Source organism: Lithobates pipiens, unplaced genomic scaffold, assembly GCF_037356315.1.
Source record: "Lithobates pipiens isolate NorthernLeopardFrog02 unplaced genomic scaffold, aLitPip1_a1.2 Scaffold_8, whole genome shotgun sequence".
Taxonomy (NCBI): Eukaryota; Metazoa; Chordata; class Amphibia; order Anura; family Ranidae; genus Lithobates; species Lithobates pipiens.
In genome coordinates, this window is record NW_027507903.1 from 6,060,458 (window position 1) to 6,070,855 (window position 10,398).

Consider the following 10,398-nt stretch of genomic DNA (forward strand, 5'->3'; position numbering starts at 1 on the left):
ACCCCCTTTTTTTGGTATTAGATTACCTCTGCAACCAGTTATTTAACCACTTCCCGACCAGCGCACGACGATGTACATCGACAGAATGGCACAGGCAGGCATATTGGCGTACAGGTACGTCCAATATTCAATGCCGCCCTGCCATGGGGGGCGCGCCGCAGGCGGCGCGCTCCTGCGCTGGTCGGGACCCCCCGTGAGTCCGGTCACGGGACCCGATCGCCACGGGCATCCCCGCCATCGTCTCACGAAGCGGCCGAATGGGAGGAAATGCCGTGTAAACAGCATTTCTCCATTCTGCCTAGCAACTAGTGACGCTGATCTCTGCTCCATGTGATTGGAGCAGAGATCAGTGTTCACTAAATGAAAGCCCAACCCCCCCCCCCCCCCACAGTTAGTAACACACCCCTAGGAACACTTAACCCCTACACTGCCACCCACTGGTTAACCCCTTCACTGCCAGTGTCATTTACACAGGAATCACTGCATTTATATAGCACTGATTACTGTATAAATGACAATGGTCCCAAAAATGTGTCAAAAATGTCCGATGGGTCCCCCACAATGTCGCAGTCACAATAAAAAAAAAAAAAAAAAAAACACTGATCGCCGCCATTACTAGTAAAAAAAAAAAAAAAAAAAATAATAATTTCTTCATAAATTTAGGGCCAGTATGTATTCTGCTTTATTTTTTTTTAAAAGGTGTACATTGTAGAAGCTATAACTGTTGCACAAACCAATGTACACTTTTTTTTTAATAAAGCAGAATACATACTGGCCCTAAATTTATGAAGAAATTATTTTTTCTTGAATCTATGTTTTACAGCAGAAAAGTAAAAAACTTTTGCCTTCAAAATAGTTTGTTTATAGCGCAAAAGTAAAAGTTTAAATAACTGTTGCAGAGGTAATCTAATACAAAAAAATAAAATAAAAATAGGCTTTTTTTTTTTTTTTTTTTTTTACACAAATAAAGTTCATTAAAAAAAGCTAATTTGGGTACATCATTGATTGACCGCACAATTGTCACTTAAAGTAACGCAGTGCCGCAAAAAAAAAAAAAAAAAATATGGCCTGGTCATTAAAGAGGAAGTAAACTTCCTCTGCTGACATTTACCTATTGTTACCAATAGGTAGTGAAAATATCTCCTAAACTTGCACAGTTCAGGAGATCTTCCCAATGTACGCAGCACTGGAAATATCCAGCATACCAGCCCATTATGCCTTTGTCTTACAGGGTATTTTTTTTTCCTGAGGTTTACAAGGGTAAAGTAGTTAAATAGGTTTCATTACAATGTATGATTTTTTTTCTGAATGAAAACCATAATTTTATTGTCAATTTTTTCCCTTTTAAAAAAAAAAAAAAAAAAAAAAAAAAAAAAGGAGGAGGTTATTTTTTCTGCCCTGGAATTGACTACACTAGTGTAAACTAGGCCATTGGAAGCCACATACTCCTACTGTCTATGCATTTCAGATGGGGGGGGGGGGGGGGGGGAATAAACACACCCCCACTTACTGGACTGCACCTGGTGTTAGCCGGCCCTTAGACCAGCATGTACCAATTCCTCCTCCGGCTGTTGAACTACAAGGAGCAGATGGTTCTGATACACGGGGGGGGGGGGGGGGGGGGGGGTCACATCTTCCTTTTACTTGTCCACCATTCACCAGATCCATGTCTGCAGACATCGGCTCTACATACAGCTGTCTGATCATTCTACCATTTGTTACATCATTCCAAAAATAACCAACCCCTCCCCCCAAACAGCTGGCTGCCAGATAATGAGCCATTTGGACAAAAAAAAAAAAAACACCCCCCCACACCCGAGTCTCTTCATCCCATTAGTGAGCGCATCTCAGCACCCGATGCAATAAATCACATCGTGCCAATATCTTCAGAATAGAAAATTAATAGATCAGCAATTAAATCATTTATATTTATTCTTCAACCTGTACACCATCACAACATTTCCCCCCCCAGACAACCAGTGCAAGACAAATCACAGGACCGCAACCCCCCTCCCCCCTCATGAAAACACCGTTCAAGCAGAAGGTGACCTGCAAGTGCAGCGATTGAACCGAAGGCAAGGGAAGATCGAATCAATCTACTGATTGATGGAAACGTATAATACACATGTAGAGCGCTGTGGGGAGGGGAGAAAGATAGACACCCTAGAGAATAAAATGGTGGTTGTTGCAATATTTTATGTTACACTGTATTTGCACAATGGTCTTTCAAAATGCAATTTTTGAAAACCCTACAAACAAAAAAAAAAAAAAATAAATAAAAAATAAAATAAAAAAAAAACACCCCAAAAAGTTTTTTTTTTTTTTAAAACATGCAAATCTTAAAATATATTTGGAAAAATAAAAATTTTACAATTAAAACTAGGGGAAAAAAAAAAAAAAAAGTGAGGGATGGTCCCTTCCAGACGTACACAGATATTACATAGCGATTGTAATAGCTAGATTAGTCGAATGGGCTAATATAAACACTAATAAGAAATGGGTAAAAAACGGAAGACACTTTACAGCACACAACTTCAAAAAATAAATTATATGGATTCCGCCAAAACAAAAAAAACAAAAAACACATTTAACAAGACAATACATGGGATAACCCACACAGCACTTAAATTATGGGATGCACTTTATCGTAGGGGAAAAAAAAAAAAAAAAGGGGGGGGGGGGGTGAGGTACAAATTTTTTTTTATCCCGGGAAATGGCACACAATTAGGGAAACAAAATGGATAATATACAATTAAAAGATATCACGGCAGGGGGTAAATAATGACAAAGCAGAATCTTATAAAGAAACACGGGTGGCAAAATGTAAGAGATTGGGAATACCTACAAATATAACATTTTGTAAACTCAATTCTTTACCCCATCAGAGAGGAGAACGAGTTATTGCCAATGGAAAAGCTACGCAATTCAAAAAAAATACGGTTAAACACGGCATATCACGACTATACAAAATATGAACAGAATTAGAGGGGGTCAAACCCGCCATAGAAAAATGGGGACAGGATATGAGGGTTAAAACTCGAAGAAACGCAATATATAAATTATGCAAACGGATAGAACATCCATAGAGGCAAATTATAAGTGTCTGATGAGGTGGCACTTGACACCTGAAAAGACACACAGAATATACCCCAATAAATCTCCACAATGTTGGAGGGACTGTAAGCAACTTGGAACATTTCACATATGGTGGGAATGCCCAGAGATAAATATTGGAGAGGTATACTAGAACATATAGAAATAATAACGGGAGATAAGTCCAAGGGGGATCCTATCTATTTCATGGCACTACTAAAATAAACAATATAAAAAAAAAAAAAACCTTTAGTGCCATATCTGCTTAACGCAGCAAAAGCCCTCATCCCCAAAAAAGGGTTAAACAAACCAAGTATTAGAGAGTGGATACAGAGAGTAGACAACATAAATAGTATGGAATATCTGAGCAACATGGAGAAAGATCAGATGGAATCTTATAGGGCAACCTGGGGGGGGGGGGGGAATGTTTGAAAACGTCGGAAACTTTTTTTCAGGCAATGATAGAAATAGCATAAGTGGAATTAACAACAGACTTGGGGGGGGGGGCAAGGGTATACATTTTTTATTTTTTTTTTGGTGGAAGAGTAAGAAAAATAATGAACGATAGGAGGATAAGACTGATTTTTGTATGCATTAAAAATGTATAATAAAAAAGTTTAAATTATTAAAAAAAATAAAAAAAACCACCCGACACCACTAACTATTAACGTTTTTTGTGAAAGATTTTACGTGGGAATCCTGATCTTTTTATTCTAAAGGGAAAAAAATAAAAATGTGTGTGTGTGTATATATATATATATATAATATATATATATATATATATATATATAAATATATATAAAAAGATTGTGGTTTTGATTCCTAATGATTAATTGTGATGCTCTAAAAGTATATGTGTACATACACTTTTAGAGCATCACGATTAATCATTAAGAATCAAAACCACAATCTTTCTCTTCCCAATTCTAGCAAGTGCAGAGTTCTCAAGCTAGGGGGGGGGGGGGGGTTGGGGGGGAATAAAAAACAAAAAATTCGGGCAGCTCGCCAAGTTTAATCACAACACACTTAGGGCTCCTTCTATCCCCATTGAGCAGGCAGATGACAGGTCTGTCTCTGCACAGGGACGGACCTGTCAGGGCGCCTCTCTCCCCTATGAGCATTCGGATGACGGAAAAAAAAACAAAATAGGTTTTTCCTCCGTCACACATTTCGGATCGGAGCGGGTCGGATGTCAGCGGACTTGTCACTGCTGACATCCAACACTCCATAGACCTCTATGGAGTGTCCATTCAGGAAAGCAACACCTGACAGGTGCACCTGACCTGTGAAAGGGGCCTAATAAAGTAGAAACAAAGTATCTTTTCGTTCTTTTATCAAAAAAGAAAAGAACTCCAGAGTGTAAATGAAGGAAGTTTAACCATTTAAAAAGCCAAACCTTTTCTGACATTTGTTGATTATAAGTAAAAAAAAATGTCATCATTTTCTACTTGGAACATCCAAACATGATATAGAGAGAAAAATATATAGACCCTATAGAATAAAATGGTGGCTGTTGCAATATTTTATGTCACACCGTATTTGCGCAGCGGTCTTTCAAATGCAATTTATTTATTTTTTTAAAGTTAGCCCAATTTTTTTGTATAATGAGAAAGATGTTAAACCGCGAGAGAATCGGGATCTTTATTCTAAGAGAAAAATAAAATAAAAATTATATATACACACACATAGGCGACACATTTTCTGCCTGAATAGTTGAACGCACCGCCCCCCCCCAAAAACATTTTATGAAAGCCAACACCCCCAAGATAAGTCGCCTGTCAGATGGCAGCCATCTGGTCGCTGTGCAACCACCTGATCTCTTCCCCAGATCCCTGTAATTGGTGGTCTGTGCTTGGTTAGCTTCCATGGAGAGAAGGTGAGACATCAGGGGTCATTTTTTAGAGGCGACGACCTACCCAGCTCCGGCACTGGTGCAGACCCGCCAACCTACCTGGCTCCGACACAATTTGCTTTAAACCTTTTCGCTGGCAGAGCTTTTTTTTTTTTGCACAAAAAAAAAAAAAAAAAAAAAAAAAGGGGGGGGGGGGGGGAGAATATTTATATGTGTATCATTTTTTTGCCATTATATAAAAAGATGAGGTTGCACTGAATACTGTAGATACCCAACACATCAAAACCTAAAACTGCATGCGCCCATGAGACATGACACTCCAGTGTCCTCCTATATTTTCCATAGGCGACGCTTTAAAACATCCCTACAGGTCATTAGATATGTAACCGGTGTTTCAGAATCAACATTTAAGTGCGCAGGTGTCCGACACATGTCAGAAATTTGTTTTTAGGGGGGGGGGTTTGAAATGTGACATAAAAAGTAGAGCTATAAGCAAAAAACTTTTCAACCCATTTTGGATAAAGGGAGGGTTATAACCCATCGATCCCCACCATCTGTATCTCTTTTTGGAGATTTCCTTTCACTTCCTGTCCCATAGCCAAACAGGAAATCCCTGAAAAATTTATGGAACTGCCAGGTCACCAGAACACACCACAGGGAATGATTTTTTATTTTTTTTTTAGTGACAGGTTCTCTTTAAATCAGACATCTGGGGTCTAAAAGACTCCCAACGTCTCCTGTCCTCCAATGCATTCGATTCTTTCCCAGGAAAGTGAAAGGTGGACCAGGAAGTGACAACATACACGTTGCGTCCGCAAGAAGGAGAGGAGAGCCGACGCAGGCCGTCAGATCTGTATGATGTATAGACCTGGCGGTAGAAGGGTTAAAAAGCTGCACTCCAGGAATTCAGCCACTTTGTACAATGCGATGGCTTACTACGGGGTCAGGTTCAAACAAGGTGCATGCCACCTCCGGGACCTCTTTATTTAGACCCCTTTCACACTGGGGTGGGGTCTCGGCGGTAAAACACTGCTATTTTTTAGCGGCGCTTTACCACCAATTTCGCTGTTCTATTCGGCCGCTAGCAGGGCGCTTTTACCCCCCCCCGCGCAAGAGGCCGAGAAAGGGTTAAAAGCAGCACTATGCCAGTGGTATAGCCACGCTGCCCCATTGATTTCAATGGCCAGGAGTAAAGATGGAGTAAAGCACCTGCAAAGCGCCCCAGCGTGAAAGAGGTCTTACAACCAATACCCGTTTTATGGAGCTCCGGAAGTACAGCTATTGCTACACTTCCGGATCTCTGACAGGAGAGACACTGTCTTCTCACATCCCCCTCCCCTCTATTCACAGACGCATTTGTATTCTCTCAACGAGATCACTTAATACAAAAGCACCCTGTGATTGGACATATATGTTGGCAGAGTTGCACGGCTGGGCGAAGTAACGTACCTGTACGTTACTTTGAATTCCCCACCGTGTGCGCGCGCGCACGGCTGCCGAGAGCTCCGCGACAGTGGTCACGGGTCCCTCAGACTACATCTCCGCGGGGACACCCGGAATTGCGTCATGGAGCTCAAGAACGGGGAGATGCCGATGTAAAACAGCATCTCCCCGTTCTGCCTAGTGACGACACACTGATCGTCTGCTCCCCGTCATCAGCCACACCCCCATACTATGGGTGCACCAAATGGGTTTTTTGGTGCCGAAACCGATACCGAAACATTTAAAAAAAAAAAAAAAAAAAAAAGTATGTATATATATTTTTTAACGGGAGATGGTCAGAGACCGGGGGACGCGCTACGGGAGATGGTCAGAAATTGACCACATGATACAATTGATACAATGCAGCCAGCCAGCGTTCCCTATTGCAGTCAACCTGTGAAGAGAAGAGGAGAGGCACCTCCACCACCTGTTTGATCACAGCGCCGGGAACATCACAGCTTTCAGTTAAATAGCCGTATGTTCCCGGCCGCGCGCCATCCCGTACAGCCCCTCCCCCTTGTCAGGGCACTTTGACAGATCATCCGTCCAATCCTGCGGGTGATCCGCCTATCAAAGTGCGCGGACAAGGGGGAGGGGGCTGTACGTGACGGCGCGCGGCCGGGAACACACAGCTATTGAACTGAAAGCTGTGATCAAACAGGTGGTGGAGGCGGCTCCCCTGCACTATAGCATGATATAGCTTTTCATGATGGGCGGCACCAGGGGGCGGAGCCCCGCCCCTACCCACGCCCTTCCCCCATTATCGGCCGTTTTTCTCTTTCGACAAATTGCCGAAAAGGGCATTTTCGGCCGATATGCTTCGGCGGACAAAATTTCAGCGCATCCCTACCCTATACAGTTAGAAACACGCCCCTAGGAACACTTAACCACTACACTGCCCCCTAGTGGTTAACCCCTTCACCATCAGTGACATTTTTTTTTTTTACAGTAAAAACTGCAATTTTTAAAGCATTGATCGCTGTATTAATGCCATTGGTTCCAAAATTGTCCAATGTGTCTGCCATAATGTCGCAGTCACGATATATTTTTATTTATTTTTTATATTAAAAAGATTGCCGCCATTACTAGCAAAAAAAAAAAAAAAAAAAAAGGTATTAATAAAAATGTCATAAAACTATCCTCTATTTTGTAGACGCTATAACTTTTGCGCAAACCAATCAATGATTTCATTTTTTTTTAACCAAAAATATGTAGAAGAATACATATCAGCCTAAACTGAGGAAAAAAAAAAAATTTTAGATATATTTTTGAGGATATTATAGCAAAGTAAAAAATGTGTTTTTTTTTTTATTTTTCATTATTTTTTATTTTGTAGTTTTTGTTTATAGCGCAAAAAAAAAAAAAAAAAAAAAACGCAAATGTGATCAAATACCACCAAAAGAAATCTCCATTTGTGGGAGAAAAAAAAAAAAAAAAAAAAAAAAAAGAGAACGCCAATTTTGTTTGGGAGCCACGTCGCACGACTGTGCAATTGTCAGTTAAAGCGAGGCAGAGCCGAATTGCAAAAAGTGCTCTGGTCAGGAAGGGGGTAAATCCTTCCGGGGCTGTAGTGGTTAAAATCCAAATGTCCGCCGCAATGTCACAGTCCCGCCATAAGGTCGCTGATCACCACTATTATACACGCCATAGCTGGCAGATGCTTTAACTTACCTCTATCCATATAGATTTTACAATACAACATTTTTTTTAAACCAAATATATGTAGCAGAATACAAACTGGCCTAAAATTTATAAAGAATGTTTTGCACTATAAAACAAAAAAAATAATAATAATTGCCTGGTCATAAAGGGGGGGGGGTAAGTCTTCCGGAGCTGAACTGGTTAAAGCCCACCCCCTTCCACGATCAGCGGAGGCTTCTGTGCCGAGAACGCACTCGCTGCACACCCCCTGCACAGTGACCGAGCGCTCAGACCGCTATCCACCACCTCCCAAGCAGGAAGTGGTCATGCGATTAGAAGAAGAAGCCGCCGCCACCCCCACGCAAAAGAAAAAAATAAAATAAATCACCACTCATGACAATACCTGGTGATCCTGCCACTACGCTGACAGCTCAGGCACTTCTGTTACCGGTGACAACGCTGGTCCCATGAAGACTACAAGCAGCCGTGTAACGGCACCTCCTGCAGGCCGGCTCCACCGTTGTCACCGACAGGAAATGCAGAGAAGCCGTCGGAGGAGGACAGGAAACGCTGTGTGGCCGTCGCTTTTATGGCTGCAGGAGATGAGCTGCGCTGACAGAACACGGGGGGGGGGGGGGGGGGGGGGAAACATTTTTTTATACAACAGAGAAAGGGAATATTGTACAGGGGGGGGGGGCCCAACTTCCACTTATCCATCCCCTCCCCCACCCAGAATGGGGCCAGGGCTCTGCATATGAATACAAAACCTGACAGAGATCAGAGATTACAGCCCCCTCCCCCCTCCAAGACCAGAGACCCATCCCCCACAGATATCTATGAGCGGCATTTCTCCTCCATAGCAAGGAACCATCTACATAACAAAACAGCATGTCCCACGTGGAGTGTGCACCGCATATTGGGGAGGGGAGGCAGGTACAAACAGCAGGTGACAAATGTACATGAGGGGGGGGGACACATGGAGGGTGTATATAGTAGGGGCAGGGGTGTACAGACACATGGAGGGTGTATATAGTAGGGGCAGGGGTGTACAGACACATGGAGGGTGTATATAGTAGGGGCAGGGGTGTACAGACACATGGAGGGTGTACAGTGTGGGGGGAGGGGTGCAGACACATGGAGGGTATATACTGTGGTGGGGGAGGGGGGTGCAGACACATGGAGGGTGCACAGTGGTTGGGTATATATATATTTATTTATTTATTGGAGGGGGTATAGACACATGGAGGGGTGTATACATGGGGAGTGCACACACGTGGAGGGTGCAGACACATGGAGGGTCCACAGTGGTGGGGAAGGGGGGTGCAGACACATGGAGGAGGGAAGTGCAAACACATTGAGGGGAGATATATATATATATATATATATATATATATATATTTATATTGGAGGGGGGTGTAGACACATGGAGGGTGCACATTGTGGGAGGGGTGTATACATGGGGAGTGCACACACGTGGAGGGTGCACAGTGGTGGGGGAGAGGGTGCAGACACATGGAGGGTGTATATAGTGGGGGGAGAGGGTGCAGACACATGGAGGGTGTATATAGTGGGGGGAGGGGTGCAGACACATGGAGGGTCCACAGTGTTGGGGGGGTGCAGACACATGGAGGGCGTATATAGTGGGGGGAGGGGTGCAGGCACATGGAGTGTGTGCACAGTGGTGGGGAGGGGGCTGCAGGCACATGGAGTGTGTGCACAGTGGTGGGGAGGGGGCTGCAGGCACATGGAGTGTGTGCACAGTGGTGGGGAGGGGGCTGCAGGCACATGGACTGTGCACAGTGGTAGGGAGGGGGTGTGCAGACACATGGAGTGTGCACAGTGGGGGGGGTGTGCAGACACATGGAGTGTGCACAGTGGTAGGGGGGGGGGGGGTGCAGACACATGGAGTGTGCACAGTGGTAGGGGGGGGGGTGTGCAGACACATGGAGTGTGCACAGTGGTAGGGGGGGGGTGTGCAGACACATGGAGTGTGCACAGTGGTAGGGGGGGGGGTGTGCAGACACATGGAGTGTGCACAGTGGTAGGGGGGGGGTGTGCAGACACATGGAGTGTGCACAGTGGTAGGGGGGGTGTGCAGACACATGGAGTGTGCACAGTGGTAGGGGGGGGGGTGTGCAGACACATGGAGTGTGCACAGTGGTAGGGGGGGGGGGTGCAGACACATGGAGTGTGCACAGTGGTAGGGGGGGGGGGTGCAGACACATGGAGTGTGCACAGTGGTAGGGGGGGGGGTGCAGACACATGGAGTGTGCACAGTGGTAGGGGGGGGGGTGCAGACACATGGAGTGTGCACAGTGGTAGGGGGGGGG